General features: G+C 40.2%; 1 pseudogene; it reads left to right on the forward strand.

Moving 5' to 3' along the window:
* The first annotated feature begins 13423 nt into the window (after positions 1–13423).
* Positions 13424–25073, forward strand: LOC148036756 (uncharacterized; annotated as a pseudogene).
* The last annotated feature ends 1658 nt before the right edge of the window (positions 25074–26731 follow it).

Here is a 26731-nt window from a genome sequence, read left to right on the forward strand (position 1 = left end):
GCCACTATAGCTGCACCCACCTTGCTTGTCGAACTAGCAAATGGGCGAGAAATCACTTGCACCAGACAAATTGCTAAGGTGGAATTCCTACTCGGAAACAAGCCCACAATTGTTAAGTTCAGAGTAATGAATCTAGGATTCCATGAATGTCTACTCGGGATGGATTGGCTAATCCCCAATGATGCTCACATTCATTGTGGAAAGGGCCAAGTCTCCTTTTTGAATCCTAAGGGTGAGCTAGTCGCAACACAAGATGAAGTAGGTAAACCAAAGATCCAGTTAGCTAAGGAAACTCGAATAGTTCAAGGAATGAGGAAGGGATTATCCATCTACCTGATCAAGGTAAACAAACCCAATCAGGCAAAGGACACTAATGAAGAACCATCATGGATAAAGGAATACGTGGATGTGTTCCCAGAGGAATTGATGGAATTACCACCGCCTAGGGAAGCGGATCATGACATTAAGCTAATCCCTGGAGCTACTCCAATTGCAAAAAGGCCCTATAAGATGTCCATTCCTGAGGCCATTGAGTTAAAGGAACAACTCAAACAACTACTGGAACAAGGGTACATACACCCTAGTAGTTCTCCTTGGGGAGCTCCAATCTTGTTCCAAAAGAAGAAGGATGGTACACTTCATCTCTGCATCGATTATAGAGGCATGAACCAAGTAAGCATCAAGAATAGATACCCCATTCCAAGGATAGATGAGTTACTCGATTGACTGCACTGAGCAAAAATCTTCTCCAAGATTGATTTAAGGTCAGGGTATTATTAGATTTGCGTCAAGGATGAGGATATTCCAAAGACGGCATTCAATACTAGATATGGTCATTTTGAATTCACATGCCCCCACCACCTTTAATAAGCTAATGCAAGACATTTTTAGACCACACCTTGATGATTTCATACTCATCTTCTTTTATGACACCTTGGTTTATTCCAAGAAGGAGACGGATCATGAGTCCCAAGTTCGCATCGTCCTTGAGACCATGAGGACTCATAAGCTCTATGCTAAGAAGAAAAAGTGTGCCTTCTTAAAAAGGCAGATCGAATATCTTGGATTTATTGTGTCAAATGAAGGGATCTCTGTAGACCCTACCAAGGTTAAGGACATTCAAGAGTGGTCTCCACCGGCTACTATTAAAGAAGTGCGTAGCTTTCTTGGATTAACAAGTTGGTACATGATCTTCATTAAGGACTATGCTAAAACAAGTTGCCATAGTGTGGATGCCCTCTGAACAAGCAAGTTTTGATCAACTCAAGCATAGCTTGGTGACAGCACCAATTCTGAAGCTCCATGACTTAAGCAAGGAGTTTGAAGTTGTCACGGATGCTAGCACACTTGCACTAGGCTGTGTACTAATGAAAGAAGGTCTTCTTGTAGCTTATTCCTCGCGGAAGCAAAAAACCCATGAGAGGAATTATGCCACCCATGACCTGGAACTACAAGCAATAATCCACGCCCTTAAACTTTGGAGACATTACTTGCTTGGTAACAAGTCTTCTTTGATCATGGACCATAAGAGCCTTAAATGGATCTTCACCCAGACCACCGACCTCAACATGAGGAAACGTCATTGGATAGAAGTTCTATAGGAGTATGATTTTGAGATCGGGTATCGACCCAACAAGGAGAATGTGGTCGCTGACGCTTTAAGTCGCAAGGCATTCCTCAACTCTCTTATCATGGAAGAACCCTCATTGACCGAATCTTTGGCAACTATGGTGTCAATGCCCAACAACCCTATCCTTGAACTAGCCAAGGAAGAAGCTAGCCATGATCCAGGATATCTGGTGATGATAAAGGAAATTTTAGGAAAGGACCAAAACCCGAAACTTAAGGTCAAATATCAAGAATTCTCTGTCAATAAGATACTTGTCTATTTTAAGAAAAGATTATGCACACCCTCCAACAGGAAACACAAACATAGAATACTTTGGGAAGCACATGACCCCCCCTTTTCAGGCCATCCCAGATATGTCAAGACCCTCAACACGGTCAAAAAGAGCTACCATTGGAGAAGGCTTAAGGGAGACGTCCTTAAATATACCACGGAATGTTTATCTTGCCAACGCATCAAGGTGGAACATGTCAAGATGCCTGGGAAGCTGCAACCTCTCAACATCCCCCAAATAAAGTGGGAATTTATCAGCATGGATTTTGTTGTTGTGTTACACTCAGTGCAAGGGGGCTACAACTCAATTATGGTTATAGTAGATATGCTCACTAAGGTTGCACACCTCATTCGAGTCAAGACAAATTATAAAGCTCCAGATATTGCCAGACTGTTCATCAAGGAGATATTCAAGCTCCATGGGTTGCCTAGAAGGATCATTAGTGACCGCAACTCCCTCTTCATGTCTCACTTCTGGAGATGGATATTTGGGGCCATTGGGACTCAATTTTGTTTCAGCACAGCCTATCACCCTCAAATTGACGGCCAAACAGAGAGGGTCAATCACGTCATTGAAGATATCCTTAGAGCTTATTGCTGTCATGAACCAAGAAATGGATTCAATATCTACCATTAGTAGAGTTCGCTTATAATGCTTCCTACCAACAAAGCATCCAAATGACACCTTTTCAAGCATTGTATAGGCATGATTGCCATTCCCCATTGAACTTTGCAGATCCTACTTTAGGAGTAGAGGCTTCTAAGGAAATGCTTGAGGAAATGGATGAGCAGGTTAAGACCATCAGACAAGACATTAGAGCCGCCAAGGATAGGCAAAAAGCCTATGCAGATCTAAATAGACAAGAGCGACTCTTCAATGAGGGAGACATGGTTTTTATTTGTGTACGGCCCAAGAGGAGCTCCTTGTCATTGGGGGAATTTAAAAAATTGAATCCAAGGTATTGCAGACCCTATAGGATCCTCAAATGCCTAGGGCTACTACCTACAAATTCCAACTCCCTGAGAACGTAAAGGTTCACAATGTATTTCATGTTAGCCTACTAAAGAAATATGTATCAAATCCTAGCCATATACTCGATGATCAACAAGCTGTAATGCCAAGCCAAGGAGTCCTTGAGCTTTGACCAGCTAGAATCCTAGACATTCAAGAAAAGAGATTGAGGAGTAGAATCCTCAAGAAGTACCTCATCCAATGGAAGGACTTTCTAGAAGAAGATGCCACATGGATTGACAAGAACACTCTCAACCAACAATACCCCCAATTCCTTTCGAGATGAGGACATCTTGATTCCTTAAGGGGGAAAGAATGTAACATAATTCCCCCCTTTTTTTAAATTTTTAATATTATTATTTCACCCCCCAACTCAGGCTGCCAATTGGCAGATGGCGCAAGGGGGGGCTGCTGTGACAACAACGAGATGGGGGGCTATTGCCGCGTGCCCTGGAGGTGGCAAGGGGGGGTTGCTGCATGCCTTGGAGGTGGTAGGGGGGGACTGCCGCGTGCTGTGGGAGGAGGAGGGAGAGCCTCCATTACTAATCCCCCCCCAAGACCTTATAAAAAGGGCTTAAGCATGGGAGGGAGGACCCTTCACACTGGAGAGAAAACAAAAGAAAACTGAGAGAGAGAGAGAGGAAGGAAGAGTAAGAGAAAAGAGGGACAGTAAGAGAAGAGAGAGAGAGGGAGAGAGAGAAGGAAATAGTTCTTTTTTCTTCCTCCTTGAAGAACTCTGAGCTTCTCGGAGCTTGCTGACTTCTTTCTCCCCCCTCTTGGAGAAGGTCCTTGCAGCATACCAGTCCCTTCCGCAAGGAGCTGTCTCTCTCATAATCTGAGTGCGTAGCCACGAAGCAAAAGCCAAATCATACGATGCCTCCCAAACGAAGTAAGGTCCAATCAAACACGAATCCTGCCTCAACCAATGGAGCTACGGGTCAAGGAACCGTGTCATTTGGTAATCAGGTGCGCTCCATATACCCTACCTTGATGGGAGGTCTTAAGGACATAGGCCAACTTCATTGGAAAGGGAAAGCTATTCGGAGAAAGTCTATCATAACTAACCATCATTTAGTTTACATCATTTTATCATATTGGAAATTGTGCTTACGTGCACTTTGGCATGTTTTTGAACGAGTAAATTGCACGAAAGATTTTGCATTCATGCACGCAAAAAGAAGAAGAAGCAAGGACCTTATTGATTATGCTTGTAATACTTTAGATTATGCGCTAACATTAGCATGCTTAAAAATGGGTTGTTAAAACACTTATGCATATTCGTCAATTAAGCAAAAATTGTACTTTTTTCTTTGCATCACAAAATTTGTGAAATTGGAAAGGTAGAAGTGATGGTTTGAATCAAGTACATGAAATTCTTGAATTGCTATGATGACGTTTAAGTATATCTAGGCCATTACAATACTAAAATAGGTATTAGGCCCCTATAAACCTTCAAAGGGGAGTGGTTCGCTTTAGCCTTAGGCCTGATAACTTCACGTCCTCCACCCAAAAGAAAGAAAATACAAGTCTCTATTTTTGTTTTGCATAAGCGCATTGAAATGAATTCCCAAAAGCAAAGCCCTGCATTACAGCATTGTCTTAGGAAAGATACACCTCTAAATTTGTGTGGCATAGTTGCGCTACTAGGGATTCATCTTGAAGATAACTATAAACCGCACATACGAAATACTAATAATTGCTCAAGAGTCATTCAATAAAAATGAACCCTATATATGCAAGGATAGGGCTCAACTCAACTTATTTAGGGTTTTAAAGAAATTAAGCCAATCTATTGTTACTTCATAGGGGGACGGAATGAAGGAATTCCCTATCCTTCGGACGATATTGGAAATTACTGCTAAGGCAAGAAGGACAAATGCTAGGGTCAAGAGAGGGACCCCACCTTAGCAGATGTCTCGAGCACTCACATGCAACTTTGTTTGTGCTTGTAAATTTAGGAACACTCCTTCAACTAAAAAGAAAAAAAAAGGAAAAGAGAGATTGTGTAACCCCAAACTCATAAATGAGCGTAGTGAATTAGGTTGAACTTTTGGAGGGCATGCCAAACCACCCCTAGCTGGCCGCCAACCTTAGCCAAGGGGATTCTAAATAGCCGTGATGGGAACATGGACCAAACCTGCCACGAGAGGCCTCTCCACAGATTGGTTTGAATGTAGGAGGACGCTTGGATGCCAGGGGGTCTTTGGCCGTAAATTGCCTACCTTCAAGTCCTACTCAAACGATCAGTGTGACTCGGAATAGATTTTTGAGAGGCCCTTGTTACTAGTGTAAGGTGAAAACTTGGTGGAAATAAAAGTGCATCCTTAAGGATTGCACATATTGTCCCTTTTGAACAAGATTTGTATCTCTGATAAATTGCTAATATTAGGTACTTCCATGAATCTTGTTTGAATTTGTTTTCATGTCAATGTCATAAGATTACGTGAAAGAACCCTGTCCTTTTAAAAGGTTAATTAAAGAAGCTATTTTTACATGTCACACCTAAAAGTGATAGGGCTAAGTAAACAACTAAAATACTCCAAGTGAGGGAAGTAGGAGGACTGGTCTGTCCTATGGTAGGGTGGTCCTAGAGAATTGGGAGGCTTTTCACAAGGTTAGGTTTTACTGGCAAACGATGCTTAGAAATCGTTAGGTTAGAACCCTGATTCATGCTATTTTAGGTCGGAATGGGGTTATGCCCTATGGGCAGAGAGGTAGAGCATCTCATCCCTATCATTTCCCATTCTCTTTGAACCAAGTGCGGCATGGGTCTACTTTGGCATGGGTTTCTTCAGCTTGAGTATCTTTGCGTAAAGTAGGATGTCCAAAACCTGATGCTAGAATGCTGTCAGAAGACCTTGACCACTAGGAACTTAAGTTTCAGGTTGATCCTAGTGGGTTCGGCTGCAAACATTCCGTTGCAAGGCGAACTCGAAAACCCTTAGGCAAAAAATCCCATGACATTCCATGGGAGTGTCGGGCAGCGTCGCTTAGACTCGTCTCTCGATGGACCACTAAAAACGTGCTTGGACAGCCAATAGGCGGTCACGTTACAAAACTTTAGTTTGGTTAGCAGAATTAGGTATAGGCCCTTGCCCACTATACTGATAAAAAAGCCTTTGAGATCCTTAACGTTCCACCAAAATTGCCTAGGAGAGCAAAATTTCCAAAGATCGAGAAGGTGACACATCTATACCCAATAAAGATCATGTCCCAAGTGTTTGTCCAATCAAAAACACCACAAGAGGTTAAAGAGTGTAAGGATGAAGTTTGCAAGAGAAAATTTGTTGTCCTTGGCCCTATCAATTATACAAGAATGGGGGAGGTATATAGGCAAATGGTTGTCAATGTTTCTTGCACTTTTGAGGAAGAGGACTATCATAGTATATCTCCTAAGGACAACTCCATGCTATTAAAAAAGATATTCAATTATTAGATTATGTAGTCTTTTCTTTCATAAGGTAATGTTGAGATGGCAAGCTCAACACGTGCAGACATTGATGATGGACTGCCTGGCTAGATGAGTCCGCATGTCTACACTTAGCACGTTGAAGGTCATTATGATACTCACATGACCACTGACTTATCACTTATTATATTTAGTTTGTTACACCTACATACAGTTGGCAAAGATATAACGCGAGTCGATTAGTGTAGTCGGCTATGCAACTTAGAAGGCCACTTTCCTTTATGTTGTATCTTATCTATACTTTGTGTACATTGTATAGTGTGTTGAAGAAGAAGAAAAATCAGCAAGAAAAAGTTTTGGCCTCCATCTCTCTTCTTGTGTTTTTGAGTGAGCTTTCTCTTGTGTATACAATGTGTGTTTGGTGCAGCAGCTCAAGCGAGTCCCCCCACCGCGATTCTTGACATGGTATCAAAGTCACGCCATTGAGAGAGGCTGATTTTGTAGGCTGAAGTGAAGGAGAAGAAGCATGGTTCGATCAAGCAAGCAACGGGTAAGAAGCTCTCCCATTCTTCCGCTTTCTCTCTTAGATAGTGCCTGTGAAGGCACCGAAAGCAGGGTCGAGCAAAAATCTCAGATTGTTATGAGATTTGGTGTGCAAGCAAAGCACTGTATATTCTGCAAACACATCCTTTAGGGCTTTTTTGCAGTTATTTTGGGCGTCTGAGGCCGCTTCAGGCCCCGTTTTAGAGCCGCAAGGTTGCAGACAACAATTTCAGGGTACACTCTGATTTCGGCTATATTGACCGAAAGTGGGTGTGCATGTAACAGATTTCAAATTTGTAATTTTTGAGGTGTTTGCAGGAAGCAAACATAAGGTTTATGTGCAAACAGTTGCAGATTACATGTACTATTGAGCAATCAGTGAAAAAGGTTGCTTGGTGTAGTGTTGTGCATGTGTTGTGAAAGATTGCAGAAGACTAGCTTGCTGTGTTGTATCTTTGTTTGTGATAATGGCAGAGAACAGTGAAAATTCCATTATTGAGAAGCTTGACAAGAACAACTACCCTTCATGGAAGTTCCGTGTGACGAAATTCCTCATTGGAAATGCCCTTTATGAGTTTGTCTCAGGTGAAGAAAAGGAGCCAGAGTTGGGTATCCCTCCAACTACAGATGAGTTAAAAGTATGGAAAGAGTGGAATGCGAAAGACAAAAAGGTGATCTATTGGCTATCTCAGTCATTGATAATATTATGCTGGGACATATCAAGAATGTAGAAACTTCACATGCAGCTTGGACAATTTTTAAGAGCATGTTTTTGGTAAATACAAAGGCACGAAAGATTCAACTCAAGCAAGAGTTGAATGCCTTGAAGAAAGGAAAAATGTCTATCAATGAGTATGTGTTGAAGGTGAGGAGCATTGCAGATACTTTAGCAGCGATTGATGCAATGCCGAATGATGATGATTTGATTTCATCCACTCTGAGTGGCCTTAACAATGAGAAGGCATGAAAATCGTTTGTTACTTTAGTATATGTACGGAAGCCATTTCCAAATTTTGATGAGCTGATCTCTCTCATGATTACTGAAGAGATCAATATGCAGGGTGATTCGCTTGAAAGAAATGGTGAACAGGTCCAAGCATTTTACTCGAGTTCAGGAAGGGGACGTGGTAGATCCTCTTCAAGAGGCCGTGGTATGGGACATGCTAGTGATAACCAACAAAACATGTTCAATCAACAGTTTGGTAAAATGCAGGTTTCTGGAGGCGGAGGAAACTTTAGAGGTAGGGGGAGCTCTAGAGGTAGAGGTGGATGGCAAAATAGAGTTTCTAGAAATTCTGCTATTGTTTGCCATTATTGTAGCAAAACAGGCCATATTGCAGCCCATTGCTATTGTTCACTTTAGATGCTGGAATTCCTGCAATGGATGCTGCTATGTATGCTAAAGGAAAAGGAGTAGTTGCAGATACTGAAATATGGCATAAACGTATTAGACATGCAAATGTGCAAAGGCTGAAATTAATGCAGTCCAGAGGATTGGTTACATGGTTGCTTTCTTTTAGAGTTGTAGAATTGTATAAAGTCTGTGAAGCATACCAGTTTGGTAAGCAGGCAAGACAACCCTTCTCACATGATGATAGAGAAGTGAGCAGAAATATATTTGATGTAGTACATACAGATGTTTGGGGACTTACGCATAATGTAACTCTTGGTGGCAGCAAATACTTTGTCACATTTATTGATGACTGTTCAAGGAAGCTATGGGTATAAGGCCTTTTTGTTTTCTCTCTTTGTAGAGGTCCATCGGGATGGAGCGTTGACCACCAAAAGCTGATACATTTTTCCCCTTGCTGTCCCCTTGTCTATTTTCAACTCTTCCTTGGTTTGCAGTCCTGAAATTACTGTTTTGCCTTGAGGCATTAAAGGTGGGGTATGTGGGGATCTTCGGGGTGTTGAATGGCATATTTCCACCATCATAACCTACTCCAAACTGCCCGGGTCTTATAGCACTTCTTTGCTGCCCAAAATGTGACTGCATAGGTCCTCTTTGTTGGCCAAACAATGGCTGAGATGCCCCTCTTTGCTGCCCATGCTGAAATGAAACATCTTGGTAGTACTTACGAGAGTACCTCTCAGCCAACTCAATAGCTTTGAACAAATCTGATGGGCTTTGGGCTGAAACATCAGCCGAGAGTTGGGGATCCAAACCATAAATGTATTTGTAAAGCTTTGCATCATCACTAATGGACTCAACATACATTGTGAGATTGAGGAATTGGTTTGTGTAGTCACGCATCGTCATCCCACGTTGCTCTAAACCATACCATTTCCTTGCAAGCTTCTCCTTCTCAACCTGAGATACAAAGACTTGAATAATAAGGGCTTTAAATACATCCCAAGTGTCAACAAGATGCCGATTTTTCCTCTTTATGTACCGCCACCACGTGTAGGCAAAGCCCTCTAAGTGTATCATGGCAAAGTGTATCTTTTGATCGTCATTTCTTGGCATTATGTCAAAGTAGTCTTCAAGCTTCGAGAGCCATTCTTCTAATTCAGCCGAGGAGGATGACTGGCCATTGAACTTTGAGAAAATGATCTTGTCTCTCAACTCCCTTTCATGGTTGGGGGGCTGTCCCATATACCCAAAATGGGTCTGATCCATTGGGCTGCCAAGAAACGACCCATTGTTTGAGTGATTCCTTCCAAAAGATGGCTGAGCATGCATAGGTGGCATGGGCGCAATTGGTGGCTGAGAATTACTTCTTATCCCATTTTTTGTGGGCTCTTCATGCCTTTTTTGAGGGCTCTCCTTGTTCAAAGCTGATGTTGGGAAAGCCCATTCTTCCCAAAATACCTTGGGTACTTGCATAGGCTGCATTCACGGATGGGATGGTCACTCTTTCAGCTGGCATGCTTGGTCTATCCTCTTTTTCCTTGCCTTTCATTTGGGACTCCATCCACATTGAGAACTTGGCTGCAAGTGCTTCCATGGTAGAGGTCATTTGGTGCATCTCCATCACCATTTGAGCTTGACCTTCCATTATTTCCCTATGCCTCTTCGCATGTCTAGTCTCGTGTGAGCTGAGAGTATGATTGAGTGCACTAAGACTTCCCATGGAGTGAGAGAGGTCTTTCTCTTCAACCTCAAATTTGGTGTCATCTCTCGGGGTGCACGCATCCCTTATCTGGCTGAACATCTTCATTTACTTTGTTTTTCCCCCTGTTACCCGCCATGTTTTGGTACAGTCCTATGAGACCACCTATCACCGTTTTGGCTATAACTAGAGCTAGAAAACTTCAATTGACTTACTTTTTTGTTCAAAACAGAGGCAGCAATTCCCTCTTCGAGATGAGTATATGCATGTGTTCTGAAGTTTTATACAAAAATTTCTGTAATTAGAAATGTGGGACTGTTCTATGCAGTCCAGCACCTTGTCCACACCTAGGAAAGGCCTGTTGTGGGCTGTAGGTACTTGGTATGCTCCAAGTGGGTATCTAAAACTGAACAGGGTTCTTGGCAAGGCCTGAAGGTACTCTCTAAGGTCAGCACCTCAATTCTTGGGAGTGGCAACACCTTTGTAAATGCAAGCAATTTCTCCAGCACTCTGAAACAGTCACAAGAGGGCTGGAATTGGGTTCTCCTTCTATTGTACTGTAAGATTCACTGTTTGCTTGGCATCATGCATCACTTCAGCACCCCTTAGCATGTTTGGCATCACTTCAGCATTATTGAGCATGAGAATAAGCATTCCCATGACCGTATCAACAAGGTCGGCTCTCATACATGCATAATCACTACCATTACTGCATATATAACTACATAGGTGTATCCAATGATACATACATCCATCTTCAACCCAAGTAAGGCAATGCATTCCCATACATCACTGCATACATGGCTGCGTGCATATCTAAGGATACATTTACTGAGGTACATCGGTACATCCCATGCACACAAGAGTGTGTCATGTCATAGTCATCAAAATTCCATCATGCCAAGTCAATTTCTCAATTTCCCCAAGAAGTACCTACATCTACAACCAGTTTTGGGCTCCGGATCATTGGGAGGTGGGCAAAGTTTCCCCCGGGCTGGGTTGTGCACCCCTTCAAGGTCTTTGATGGCAACGGGAGGTCATCCCTCTTTTGTCTTGCCACCTCGCCTGGCATCGGGCTTTTCCTCACCCGGAATATACATGGCAGACATTTATTAATTAAACACCTAGCATGAGATGCATTTTAGGAATGGAAATTTTGGGCTTTTCATGAAGTGCATGGAATATGGGGAATAGGGATAGAGAGCTTACCGGCAGTGACTCACTGCCTATTCACCCTTATACAATGGATTTCTTAATCAATTCTTGGGTCAGCCAATTCACAAGAAGCCAAACGGGTTATGGGTAAGCAAAATATAATCTCAATGAAGCTTCAGCATGAGTAAAATCCATTCCAATGCCATAAGATCAAATGAGAATGACTGAGATTAATATTCAGCATGCATACAATGTCTAGGACTCCTATTACCTACTTGGACTCATGCATTCTCTTAAACAAGTGGATAGGATTCAAGGAGAGGCCTAATGGGAGAGAATGAGAGCCAAGAATCGGTTACCTTGAGTTGTTTGATGAAGAAGGCAGCCACTAATGCCACTTCAGCCCTCCATGAAAGCTCCAATTTTATTTTGCATGCTCCAGAGCTCTAAAATGGTTGTGCTCCATCAAGAAAGGATGAAGTCAAGCTTGGGGAAGAAGGATTCTTCCATGGGGAAAGGGCATTGCTTGCATAGACTGATCAAGGGGGTGATTCCTTCCAAATGAGCACTCCATAATGCCTTCTTGCTTCCAAGAAGCCTTCAAATCTTGAGAATGAGCTCCAATGTGGCTGTAGCTTGGGGATAGGATGGCTCATGACCTTCCCATGAAGAGCTATTGCTAAAATTGAAGCTCTACTTCCATAGCCATGCATGCCCACAAGTGCATGTCTTCAAATCTTGCTTCTAATCTTCTTCCCATGCTTCTTGATGGCTGAAATCTTGAGCTAGGCTTGAAAAGGGACTCCTGGGACCAAGAAAATACCAAAATCTTCAAGATTTTTGAGCTTGATGCCAAGCTTTCATGGCTGCCATGGACTGCACATGATCATGGTTTCTTGAAGTGGAAGAGGAGTCCAAGAAGCTGAGAAGGAAGGCTTCAATCTTGCCCAAGGGACCTGCAATGAGCTGGGCGTGAGAGCCAGGAAGGGGAGGAGGGTTGGGGTGCTATCAAACAGGCCAAGAAGCAGCCTGCATTTTGTGCCGCATTTTACGGGGCTGCTGCTGGAGGGTTGGAGGTGGCCACCACAGCTCAACCCTGCTTGGTTTGTGGCTCTTGAGCTTCAGAATTGAAAGGGGAAGGGCTGATGCTTCATGAAAGAGGGGGGAAGCAAGATTTGGACCTGATTTCCTCCATGGGAGCTTGCAGGAAGCTTGAGAAATGAGGAGAGAGAAGACCCTCCCTGAAAAGTAACCCCAACTAGACTTTCTTCTAACTCCTGTGACCACGGTTACTAAGAGTTTACCTTCAAAATGGGCCAAAAATGACCCACGAGCTACCAAAGTTGGTCTTTCTCCCTCCAAACTTGGTCCAAGCTACCATTAATGCTCCTGCCTACAGTCCTTGTGGTCCAAAATTTTTTGGAAACTCCCCTACTACTCCTTGTACCTGTGTACCTGTGACTCAAAATTCCATGTGACTAGAAAGTTGTAACTGGGTAAAATGAGGGACTAACTGGGACCAAGAACCTAGGCTCTGATGCCAATTGTCAAATAGAGGAACTGGGAGAGAGAAAGAGGAGAGAGAAGACTGTAGAGAAGAAGAAGAAGAAGAAGAGCAGAAGAGAGAGAAAGACTGTGACGAGGAGAGAGAAAGACTAGAAATAGAGAGAGAAAAACTTGAACAAAGGGAAGGAAGACATGGAAGCTTGGAGAGCAAGGTGAAGGAGAAAGAAGACTTGTATATTTATCTAATAATGAAAAATTAAGTCTCTCTCACCTTATATACCAGCCAATGTAGCTAGTATTTCCCCGTTATTAGATCCCCCTCTCTTACAACCTATAGAAAAACTAAAATAGATGATCAAGTTGATTGTTTAGGGCCAGCTCTTAAAGGAGAAAAATCCCCACTTAAAATTTTCAAAGTCTGATAAATCCCCTCCAATTAGGATAATCTCTAAATTCTTTGTGGGATTAATGATCAATCCTGAACAAGAATTATGAATGGAAGATCACAAACAAAGACCAATGATAACTAGGAAAATAACCAAAAAAAAAACAAGAGTTAGAAGAGAATCAAGTTAGAAGGGGTTTCCTCTAAGTTAAGATCTTGCTCAATTACCACTTTATTTGCTAGGAATATTTCTTGAAAGAAAATGATTTTGCTTGTAGCAATGCATACAAGTTTGACTTGATGCACTTAAGACATTGAGTAAATAATAAAAAAATTCTAATACACTAATTCTGCAATATGATTAAAAAAAATTGCACTAGACCTCCCCCAAGGCTAGTTACGATTCCCTTTTCAAGGGAAAAATTAATTGCCACCTTAGAGGGTTTTTGGACTGAGCCTGATGGTGAGTGATCACTCTGTAGAAAGTCCTTGGACAAGAGGAGTTGAGGGTGCTAGAGAGGACTGGTGAGTAAACTGTTAGGTTCCTAAGAACTACCCAAACACCTATGTGACTAAGGATGGAATTTTTTGAGGCCTCAGTACTAGTTAGGGATGAAAATCTTGGAAAAATAAAGATCTTCATGCCGTTCTTCCATACGGATGGAAGATGAACACTTGTATAAGAAATTTCTATTAAATAAAGAAGTTGTCTTTTAAAAAGGTTTATTTTTATTGTTTGTGTGTTGTGATTTTGAATTATGTAAATGAATAGTGTGCTTAAAAGGATTAATTAAAAAAGCTACTTTTATGTATACAACTTAAATGTATTAGGTGATTAGATAAACTAAAACTTCCCAACCGAGGGAAGCAGGAGGGCACGGTCCTTTATATGGATCCACTCTAAGGAAATCTGGTCTCAGTAAGCTGAGAGCTTCTTACAAATTTGTTGTGTTAGAATATAGGAGAAATCGACCCTCAAATCAACTATGACCCTTGACTGCATATCATTTTAGGGGAACGAAGTGAAACTTTACCGTATGGATATGGGGGTTGATGTTTTCATAATCTCCCTCATTTCTTACTCTTCTTGAACTAGGTGCATTATGAGTTGGCTTTAGCTCAAGTAATCTAGCACAAGTAGTTGCTTGAAGATTGATACTAGTTAACTCCAATAGGAGTTGTTCGCTTACTTGGAAACCAAAATCGAGGTCGATTCTCATGGGGGATGGCTAAGAACATCCATTTCAAAGTGGACTTGAGGGAGTCTAGGTAGGAAATTTCATGTTATTCAAAAGACTAGAATGTTTATGTGCTCTTTTACTGGCCTAAAGTTATCATTTACATGTTAGAGAACCCAAATGGCTTTAGAAGGCCATTGCCCATTCCACTCTTTCTAGGAAAATTTTGAGAAAGTTAAAGGTAAATATTAATATGTATGACGATAAAAGAAAATATGGAGATGATACTTTTAAAGTATTTGGGTGTGCATACGATTCATGATATGTACTTTTCATTGAAAAGCATATATATGAATCTTTAAAAGGCCAATATTAGCTTTTGGGTCTTTTTTAAGGATATAAAAAAGTCAACAATCTGTGATACACTACAAGATATAGGACTTATACCGACGTTTAAAGCGACAAAAATGCAAATAACAAAATTTGCCCCCGTCGTCGTTTTAGCGTGTGTCATAAGGTGAGACCTCTTGTTATGAAGCGCGTCTCTCACCTTTGACCGTCCCCAATCATATGAGAATCGTGAATTCTCGGGATTAGGATACCTTCTATGTACTACCCGCAGCACCTCTTGCCACAAACTATTTTTTTGGTGCTTGAAGGGAATAATGCAATCTTTGTATGTGGCATGTACGACACTCCTCAAGTAGGCTATCACTTCCCTCCCCTCAGAGTCATGCAAGATACCACCAACATCAGTGACAGAGTAGTATATTTGTGGAGGCTCACCTCTCTCATTTCCCAGTGAGGGTGATCGAGAGCCACCTCCTAGGCAACCCCCACAAAGCCCCGACCTCCTCGTCCTCCCACACGACTCTCCCTCCTCCCTCGACAGGCACTACTCTCTACCTCACTCGATGCACATGCTTCTGCAGATGCATGTGCTTCGGCCGATCCATGTACTTCAGCTGATCCCTATGCATCAGCTGATCTGTGTGTATGCATTGTGCGTGGAGTACCTGTTAGTAGAGGTGTGCCAAGGTTTGGTGTTTGTGTAGCAGTGCTAGGCAAAGATGTGATAGGTGTCCTAGACATCACACTGAAAACCTCCTCTGCAGTGGGAGGGCGAACAAGATAATTGGTCATCTCCCCCATGAATTGCTCCTTGTTTGGAAAACCTCCAAAAAAGCTACTAATACCTCTAGAAAACTCGGCTAAGGTATTGTTTATGCGTTCCAACTCAGGATCAGTGCTAGAAGATCTAGGATTCCACATCTACACAAAGAAAAATCATATTACCCTGTGTAGATAAAACATATTACATGCTGTGTCTATATCTGCATCTCTGTATGTGTCTATCAGCGCATCTATTTCTGCGTCTATACCTGCGTCTGCACTGTCATCTGGACGCGCTGACAGATGTGCACAGTCGGACCATTTTTTTCAAACTTGGTTAAAAAACGCGCAAAAAAACCTCTATAGATGACAGTCTACAACATGTAAAGAGAGAGAGAGAGAGAGACAAACAGATGGAGAAAGCAAACAAGATTGAGAGAGAGAAGAAGAACTCACCTTCTTTGCTTGTTCCGACGGGTGGCGGCTAGGTTGCAAGCTCCTTGTCCTCCTTCTCCCTTCCCTTGGTAAGTTGCTTGAATCTTCTTCTTCTCTTCCTTGCTATTTGGCTCTTGTTCTTTACTCTTTGGCTCTTCCTTCCTCCTGTCCTCTTTTTACTCTTATTTCCTTCCCTCATTGTCTTCATGAAGTGATAGATAGACATGATTAGTGATGTCGAGCTTGAACTGTAGAAAACGAGCAAAAAATGCAGGAAAGCACTGGTTTGAAAAGAAAGCCACAACTTTTTTTAAAAAATTTTAATATTTGCGTAGCGCGTCTATAAGCGCGTGTAATTGCGTGTGTATATACGCAGATAATACTTATTACACGCGCTGACAAACGCACAGTAACAATTAAACTGATTAGATGCTAGCTTTTGGTTGTTTTTGGATCAACATGACATGACTTTCCTAGTCTTTCAATATCAAAATGTTTGCCTCCATGTTGTAAGTATCAATGCATGCATTTATGGAATATGACATATATACCAAATGAAATCAATATATCCCAAGCACTTATTTGAATATTGAATCAATAATACTTTTTTACTAGCATCTCATGATGCACTTGTCTCTCAATGACAATTGTGTATTCAATATATAATTTCTTTATGGAACATTATTTAGCACATGATGCTAGAAGGTTAGCATCACTAATTTACTACACGCATTGCTATCCATGTCAATATATGCATCAAAAAACACAGCTACTTGTTGCGATGCTAATAGTGATTGATTTGTAGAGAAGTATATACCGATGCTTTTAGTGTGATGACATGGGAAATGTTGTTTATGAATATTTAAGCTAAGATCTTGATCTACATTGCTATTCATACAATTTCATTTATGTTGGGTTGGCTAATCTGCTTGATTACTGCAAGATATGCTTGATATGATGTTTTTGATTAAGAATACTGGTGAAATATATAGAAAATCTTGAGATAAGAGATGGTACACTAGCAAATCAATTGACCTATGTGGTGACATATATAACAAAGCTTGAGGATAAGAGATAACACATTGGCAAGTCAATTGGCACATATGTGGTGACTTACTAGACCATCCCACTTGCAATTGCATGCAAGTATCAATAGGTGGATAAAGCACAAATGGTTTTTAGCTAGAGAGAGATAATGCAATGAAGGTGTATACGAAAGAGATAGAGAAAGGCATATTATCCATCAATCAATCAAAGATATGTACATGAAGTGACTTGATATAGTAATTAGAGTATCGTCGTTTTTAGGATGCTCCATTGACTTCAGCAAGTTCCCATAACAGTGATCTATTTTAGTCACCAACAAGTGGACACATTGGCTAAAGATGATGAAAAGAGGACATGTGCACATTGGCTACATGTGGTCCACCTTATCTAAAATTATATGTGAGCTATAATTGCACCTTGACATGATTGGAATAGCTTGCACATGCACAAACCAACTGATTTACATCAATCTACTCATGCTATGAATTGGCATGCATGTCTTGTTTTTGCTTTGATTGTATTGATTGTGATGTATATTCCTCGAGAATAATGAGAATCAAGGGACTACCCTAAAAAGTGAGGGTACTCCCTTGAATCACTGATTAAGCTTTGATCTATAAGTTTATGCATGACTAGGTTAAGTGCACAACAAATGAGACATGTGAGTGTAATGATCAGTTCTATATATATATATATATATATATATATATATATATATATATATATATATATAGCACATGCACAAGTCAATTTATTTGCATCATTCTACTCACGCTATGAATTGGCATGCATGTCTTGCTTTTGCTTTAATTGTATTGATTGTGCTGCATATTTGTTGAGACTAATGAGAGTCAAGGGACTACTCTAAAAAGTTAGGATACTCTCTTAAATCACCAACTAACCTTTGATCTATAAGTTTATGCATAGCTAGGTTAAGTGCACAACAGATGCGACATGTGCATGTATGATCACTTCTCTCTCTCTCTCTCTCTCTCTCTCTCTCTCTCTCTCTCTCTCTCTATTGCACATGCATAAGTCAACCTTTGATCTATAAGTTAGGCATGGCTAGGTTAAGTGCACAATAGATGCAACATGTGCATGTATCAATCACTTCTTTGATAATTATATCGTATATACATCCAATCATGCCCTATCCAATCACATTTGTATAGGGCATGATTGGATGTATATAGGGCATGAAATCACATATATATAATTAGCTTTGAATGATTGGATGTATATTTGTAATACTCAAAAAGAAGTAAAGTTGGTAATGTATATCATGTCCTATACATGTATGCCCTATACATGCATGTATATCATGTCCTTATGATCCTATACATGTATATCATGTCCTTATGATCTAGGTGTAATTATGTCGTATATACATCCAATCATGTCCTATCCAATCACATTTGTATAGGGCATGAAATCACATATATATAATTAACTTTGAATGATTGGATGTATATTTGTAATACTCAGAAAGAAGTAAAGTTGGTAATGTATTCAAACAAATACTAGCTGTTAAGAGGTTTGGTCATATTTAGGGACTTTATGAGAAATAAAAAATATGTACGTTTATTTTCGTATCTATAAGCATGTTTATAAATGCGGATATATAGACGCGTTCTATATACTAGCGTAAATAGACGCTTTGATACACGCGCTTATAAACGCGCCCGCTTTTTCGCGTGTGTCTATAGGGCCTTTCTCTTGTAGTGTTTCTGGAGATACATCATTAGAGGCCATGGTAGATCATGTGGAGATGGATGATGTTGGTTTAGATAGTGCCATTGAGATTCTTGGGAGATCTAGTATGCCCGTACATCTTGGAGAGGGTACATCCTCCCAGCCACATGTAGGAGTGGAGATTTTTTCTCATGTACACACTTCAACACATTAGTAAACTTCTCGATTGATAAAATAGTAACGTCATCCTTTTTTTACATATAGAATTCTTAATATATATATCCTTTTGATGTCTTTGTTTGCTTATGACTCCTATCCCAGGTACATCTCATCATGAGAGTCAGCGGCTTACTCCTGATGTACCTCCTCCTACTCAGATGACACCTGATTCATAGGCTAGTGGCCATCAATCTCGTAGGTATATCTCTTATGGCGATTACATATTAAATATCAAGTAGTTTTTAAGAACTCAAATCTCAATGTATCATATGTTTGTATTGCATGTAGGCATCAGGCAGAGTAGCACACCACTAGCTTGATCGATTAGCGAGACACCACCAGTGCCCCCACCAGTATAGATGCGCACATGCATTGGCACTTTGGGTGTCACATGCGACATCACGCTGGTAGGTGAATTGGGTAGTCCGCCTTTAACAACCCCCAAGACAACACCATAGGATAAAGACCGAGGATCTCACCTCAACAAAACCCACAAGACGGCACCACTGAACACATTATCCAAAATTCCTGATCACTCACTCCTCACTGAGACTTCAACTCAACACTTAAATAGTTCAAACCTTCAAACTCAGATTTTATCACTTTTAGAGACGGGAAGCCTCACTCAACAACTAACAAACATCATTCTCAACATGATGAAGAACATCCCTCTGTTGTCTTTCACTCCTATCCATACACTAGAACTGATTTGCAAACTCTCTGCCCCATAAAGCAATAGAAGAAAACAAGACAAAAGAAGACTCTTATTACCATCATCTGAAAACTGAGAACTTGCATCAGCCCATTGACTTCAGCAGCCCTGCAATCATGCTCCACATCTCCAATTACTTCAGCTTCACAGTCTCTTTCTTCTGACAATTTGTTCTTCTTCTTCTGAGCTTTAGATTTGTCCCTTCAGCTTGCAAGATTCTTCTTCTTCTTCTTCTCCTCCTCCTCCTCCTCCTCCTCCTCCTCCTCCTCCTCCTCTCTCTCTCTCTCTCTCTCTCTCTCTCTCTCTCTCTCTCTCTCTCTCTCTCTCTCTCTCTCTCTCTCTCTCTCTCTCTCTCTCTCTCTCTCTCTCTCTCTCTCTCACATTGATTGTCTTGTATCGAACACTTCCCTTCTCTTTTTTTCAAAAAAAAAAAACTACTCATGTTTTTGCTTTTTCCCTTAATTTTTCAAGTTGCCCCTTGCTTCCCCTTAATTGCTAGATGGCAAACATGCCCCTTACCACGTAAAATTCCACTCGGGGACTCAAAATTAGAAACAAGAATAAATTTTCTTCTCTTCCTGCATGAAGCCTATGTCTCAAAATTGAAATATCAGAACCACGTGTCGAACATGCATGGTACCACTTGGGATTTTCATTTATCAACCCAACTCCCGCTACGGGTAAGTGTTAGAAAGACAAAAAAAAAAGATATTTGCACGTGTTACCCCACTTGACTTCACGCAGCATCATGTCCCCGGTTGCTCATTTTCACTCACCATGATTAGCCACCCCCTGTTTTGGAACACAAAGTGTGAACAAACATGTATTAAAAGCTTTGAAAACATCTGACAAAGACAAACTCATTTTTCTAAAAATCTACCTTCATAGAGCACTGCATAGAACAGCTTATAACTTTCTAACCAGACCTCGGATCGCCAAGCTTTGAAAATGAAAGTTGTAGCTATCTTTCCAATCTATAACTCTTTAGAGCAACTTAGAGTCAAATTCCTCAATCTACTTCCATGAAACATCTCTACACAGTTTGCAGTCCTAAATTCTGTATGCAGTCTACTTTAGACATCGACCTTCCAAATCTTGCTCCCATCAACACGAAAATTGATAGAGACCTTTATTACGTGTCAAAGCACACTTTGAATATGTTGTGTGTCATTTACAACCATCTGATTAACACTAGATTTCAAAAAAATGAATCTACCTCAAACAGTAAATTAGAAGCAACCTACTTTATGTATAGTATGTACATTACCTACATCCACTTTATTTATAGGATTCTACATATATATTTCTTTAGACAGAACCCATTGATTCTACTATTGTAAATAGTCCCATCTAAATCTTGTAGCAAGTAAGTGCCATTTTCAAACTTCTGCTTGATGAGGAAAGGTCCTTCCCATCTAACTCGAAGCTTGGTTTGAAAAGTAGAGTCCAAGCTACTGTCATATCTCATAACCAACATTCCCTCTGCAAGATTCTTCTCCTTGAACTATGTATTAAACCAATCCCTTCTCTTCACAATCTGTTTTTCATAACAATTCATGGCTTGTTGCCTATCCAACTGTAGGGTATGCAGGTTCAATCCTCTATCAATTTCCAATTCTGTTTGATCTAACTGATGCTTTCTTACAAACTCCATCATGACATTCATAGGTAATAAAACATCTTGACCATATACTAATTGAAAAGGGGTGAATCTTGTACTTGTCTTCTACATTGTTCTACAAGTCCACAAAGCTTGATGCAGATAATTGTCCTGATCTTTTGTAATGTTCCATTGAATGCTTCCACTATTCCATTACACTACTAAGGGTAATAAGGAGTAGCAAATCTGTGTTTCAAGTCTAGTTTCCGTGTTAATTCTCCTATATCCTGGCTTCAGAAATAAGCTATTGAGAAATCGAGTTACATCCTCTTTCTTGCAATTCCTTGTAGCCTTAGCTTCAGGCCATTTGGTCATATAGTCAACTGCAATAATGATGTAAGACTTTCCTATTTTTGTACCAAGCAAAGGTCCAATTTGATTTAATTTTATGGAGAGAGGTCATATTGCTCCTAATTGCCCTTATCCAAGAAGAACAAGAGGGGAGATGTATCCCATGCCACAAGGGAATGCTAGGCAACATGCTAGACCTCAACAAGAACAAAGGCCACTTGAACCAGCTAGGCAATAGTTGGAAAGAAGACCTAATGAAGGCACATCGGGTATGAATTTGATCAAAACCAGCATGTCTAATGATGGAGAAAATGCAGATGTTCTAGCTAATAAGAGAGTTAGAGAGAGGAATATTGACATTGAAACTCAAAGGGCAGTAAGGATTAATCCAGAAACTAGCGAGAAAGCTAGACAATGAAGGAAAATTCAAATGGGAGACTTTGCTTTGGGATTGAATCAAGTTCCTTACAACCTGCTTGAGGATTTAAAAGGTAAAAAGGTTAATGTTACATATGGTCACCTACTACATATGAACTCATCTTTGAGGAGGCAATGGCATAATAAAGAATTCAAAGTTTTCCCATGCATTCCTTGGAGGTCCTCTAAATCTGGGTTGCATTTGAGGTTGCCTTCCCTGCAATAGGCTCATATTCAAATTAAGATTTGCCAATTGTTCATGTAGTTTACTAATCACATCATCATTAGGTTTCCTATGGCCTTGTTGAGTCCCATTCTCCACTCTTTCAAATGCCCCATGAAGATTCACAGCTTGATGTCTTGCATTTCCTGTAATATTGTCAACTTGATTAGGCCATAAAAATGCATGCACAACAATACCTCTTGATTGATCTGACCTCGATTGAATTTTCCTTTGATTTTCTTTGGCTATTTTAACTGCATCTTCATATATATCACGGTCTTTAATCAGAATCTTTTCTCTAATTTTACATTTTAGCAATGAAACAAACTTTTCCTTTTCAAGAACATCATGGGAGGTTGCTCCATACTTTGTGCAATTTCTATCCATTTTGCTTCAAATCTTGTAGCAAATTTGGACACTTCCTCATTTTCTCCCTGAAACATCCTTTCCAAATATTTTCATAAACTCTCAGGAGTTTTCTTAGTTGCAAACCTTGTAAGGAACTCATTTTTAACTTCATTCCAATTCGCCCTTGTCTCTTCATTCAATAAGTTCCACTGTAATCTTGCATATCCTTCAAGCAACATGCTAATCATTTGAAGCTTATCTGCATTAGTGTTCCTTCGATCTTGGTAGGCCATCCACTCCAATATCTTGATAAACTAATTAATATCCTCATTTTCACTACCAAAGAAGGGTTCATATCCAAAAGCCGCCATGCTTGAGTTCATGTATAGGTTGGTTTCCAAACCTTACACTTCCCAACTGATAATACCAACAAAAGAGATCTTCAATATGGAAGATCCTCAGCGGGGGCACCAATCTAGGTGAATTGGGTAGTCGGTCTCTAACCACCCCCAAGACAACACCACAAGTTAAAGACCGAGGATCTCACCTCAACAAAACCCATGAGATGGCACCACTAAACACATGATCCAAAATTCATGATCACTCACTCCTCACTGAGACTTCAACTCAACACTTAAACAATTCAAACCTTCAAACTCAGATTTTACCACTTTTAGAGAGAATTTGACACTGAAACAACATTGCTAAGACTTTGACAAGACGAGATTTTAGATTCACACACCTCTTATTTTTAGGGATGGAAATCCCACTTAGAAAACTGCCCCATAAAGCATGATTTCTTCAAGTAGTACAAAATCAATTGTAGACCCTCTCTGTTCTTCTTTCCTCAGAGCACACATAAATACAAACCAAATACATAGGTACTCAAAGCTTTATACGGCCAACTTTCATGCCAACTCAGCTACTATAAGCATTTCACCATTGCGGACATTCCATTACTATATCAAAATAGAGTTTACATTGATATAGCAATGGATAATCATGATGACTTTCATGAAAAACCAAGTTGGTGACATAGATGTTAGTGAATTCACATGTTTCCTCATAGAGCACAGAAATTGCCTCATAGATAATTACATAGAATAGTTCATAACTTTCTAACCAGACCTCGGATTGCCAAGCTTCAAAAAGGAAAATTTTATCTCTCTTTCCATTCTATAACTCTTTAGAACAACTCAAAGTCAAATTCCTTGATTTGCTAACTTGAAATAGTTGTGCACAGTCTGCAGTCCTAAATTTTTGCATACTCTATATAATAAACACAATTGCTCTATTCCAAAAGCACAAACTTACAAATGGGAAGACAAATTCTTCGACTTCAGATTGTCATTTCAGGATACCAGCAGATACATCTCAGCATATCTTGCATTGATTAAGAGTTGCAGAGCTTCAAACTTTATGAACTCTGATCCATTATTTTCTTGGCTGCGAATCCTTTCATATTTCCACTAACTCGAACTCGTGCATTCAACACTTGCTCATAATACATATTCCATGCCTCATACATAGTTTAAGATGTAGAGGCCCTTTACTTCTATTCTTCTTTGCTGACAGAAAGCCTCACTCAACAACTAACAAACATCATTCTCAACATGATGAAGAACATCCCTCTGTTGTCTTTCACTCATATCCATACACCAGAACTGATCTGCAAACTCTTTGCCCCACAAAGTAGTAGAAGAAAACAAGGCAAAAGAAGACTCTTATTACCATCATTTGAAAACTGAGAACTTACATCAGCCCATTGACTTCAGTAGCCATGCCATCATGCTCCACGACTCCAATTACTTCAGCTTCACGGTCTCTTTCTTCTGACAATTTGTTCTTCTTCTTCTAAGCTTTAGATTTCTCCCTTCTTTAGCTTGGAAGATTCTTCCTCTCTCTCTCTCTCTCTCTCTCTCTCTCTCTCTCTCTCTCTCTCTCTCTCTCTCTCTCTCTCTCTCTCTCTCTCTCTCTCTCTCTCTCTCTCTCTCTCTCTCTCTCTCTCTCTCTCTCTCTCTCTCTCTCTCTCTCTCTCTCTCTCTCTCTCTCTCTCTCTTGTTGATTGTCTTGTATCGAACACTTCTCTTCTCTTTTTTCCCAAAAAAAACTACTCATGTTTTTGCTTTTTCCCTTAATTTTTCAAGTTGCCCCTTGCTTCCTCTTAATTGCTAGATGGCAAACATACCCCTTTCCATGTAAAACTCCACTCGGGGACTCAAAATTAGAAACAAGAATAGATTTTCTTCTAGAATAGATTTTCTTCTCTTCCTACATGGAGCGCATGTCTCAAAACTAAAATATCACATCCACGTGTCGAGCATGCATGGTACCACTTGGGATTTCCATTTATCAATCCGACTCTCGCTACAGGTAAGTGTTAGAAAGGCAAAAAAATAATATTTGCATGTGTTACCCCAGTTGACATCACACAATATCATGTTCTCGGTCGCTCATTTTCACTCACCAATGTCTAACGGGGGTATCCTTCAGGTCGTAGCTGGCATCGCCTTCAGATGTCAAATGAAATACCTCTGCATGTCTTATCTACAACGAGTTCATGTACCATGGGAGTAAGTATTATTTAACATAAAGAATATGAATTATAATTTTTTATTTCAATTACTAATTGAATTTATTTTGCAATGCTACGATTATCTTGAGGATGACAATAAATATGTCATCAACACACACTGGAGAGATGAATTTTGGGACATGATGGAGTCAGAAGTGGTTGCTCAAGCAAATGTGCAAACTCATGAGTCATCGACGTGACAATGCATGGTAAGTATAGAGAGAGAGAGAGAAATGAAACAAAATGAAATGCTATATTTATGTCTTCAAAAGGACAAAATGACCTATGAGACCAAAAATTTACAACTAAAGAGCTCTGATACCAATGTCAGGTAGAACAATGGTACTAATGGTTTGCTGCGGAACAAGTGTGAGATCATACATATCTGTGGTCTCTCAATCTGTGTCCATGAGGTGATTGACAAGCATGGGGCCCATACTATTGCCGCATACATCAAAGCTGGGGTGACCATAATGTCATAGAGAGAGAGAGAGAGAGAGAGTAGGATTTGGAGTAGCAAATGGATAGCATGGGGGGGGGGGGGGGGGGGGGGGGGGGAGGGATACTGTGGGTACTCACTGAGGGTGCTGCTAGAAATTCTGCCAGGAAACAATAGAAGATTGCTAGTTTTGATGGTCTATTGCTAGGCCAAGTCGATCCAAGAAGCAATACTTGATTGCGGGTACTAAAGGTTGAGATGTTGATATTGGGGTTAAAACACAAGATAGAAGCCTTGGTAGAGGAGGGGAATCGAACCCCGATACAAACTTTCTTTTAGTGAACTTGAAGCTAAGATTCCCCTATACACATCTATAGAAAGAAAAACGAGTCTGAGGGGAATCAAACCCCGACACAAGCCATATGAGGATATCACCACAAGAATCCCCACCACCCACCCTTGCTAGTAAGTTTTCAAAAGAATAAAAATCATGACTTCACAATGAATTATTTTGAGATTAAATCTTATTGAACATAGGTTGATGATCCGTGAGTTAACATGTAAGACTAATAGTCCTCATCGTCTTCTTTGACATTAATCGTCAATAAAATTTCATCTTTATTATCCTTGTTGACTTCTTTGAACTCCTCCGTTGTTAAATTTGTGTTGACATTCATTTCCTTCGTAGACTCGACATACATTTTCTCTTCCTCTTCGGTGTCTGTAGTATCAGAGTTTGGATCGTTGTCGTTCTCATCATCTACAATGTCATCATGATCAAAAAGAAGAATTCTACGTCTCTCAGATGTTGATGTGTCTAGGTTCGAGGACGTAATCAATTCATCCTAATCTGCTTCCTCAGGGTCAATGCTATCAAACAAGTATCGACCTCTAGGTTGGATATGTTGAGAGTGGAAAATGACTTATTTTTGTTGTTTTTGAGGACTGAATGATTGATTTTTGATGGATTTAGAGTGATGTATGGTTGTTAATGGAGGTATTTGAGAGTGTTTTGGATTATATTGATTATGTTTTGGAAGATCATGACAATTCTCAGTGGAGTATAAAGCTCTATGATGTTCTGATAGGTTCTGTTGAGGTTATGATTGGTTCTATATACCTTCTATATAGCTTCTGTTTTGTTCTGATTTTCTTCTGTATAAAGCATGGATTGATGATTGATGAAGATTGAGATATTTTGGAAGCTTATTGAATAGTTTCTGATAGTTTGGAATGGTTTGAGTATGAGTTATGAGGTTCTGATGACCTTCTATAAACCTTCTATAGAGCCTCTATCTCTATCTCTACTCTGTCTCTGTACTGTAACTATACTGTAGCTGCTCTGGTACTGTACTGTAACTGTTCTGTAGACCTTCTGTAAGTGTTTTGTAGAAATTATGTGTGACTTTGGGAAAGTTT

The sequence above is a fragment of the Lygodium microphyllum genome, chromosome 4 (assembly GCF_053477565.2).
Source record: "Lygodium microphyllum isolate KBCC chromosome 4, Lygodium_microphyllum_v1.1.10, whole genome shotgun sequence".
Taxonomy (NCBI): domain Eukaryota; kingdom Viridiplantae; phylum Streptophyta; class Polypodiopsida; order Schizaeales; family Lygodiaceae; genus Lygodium; species Lygodium microphyllum.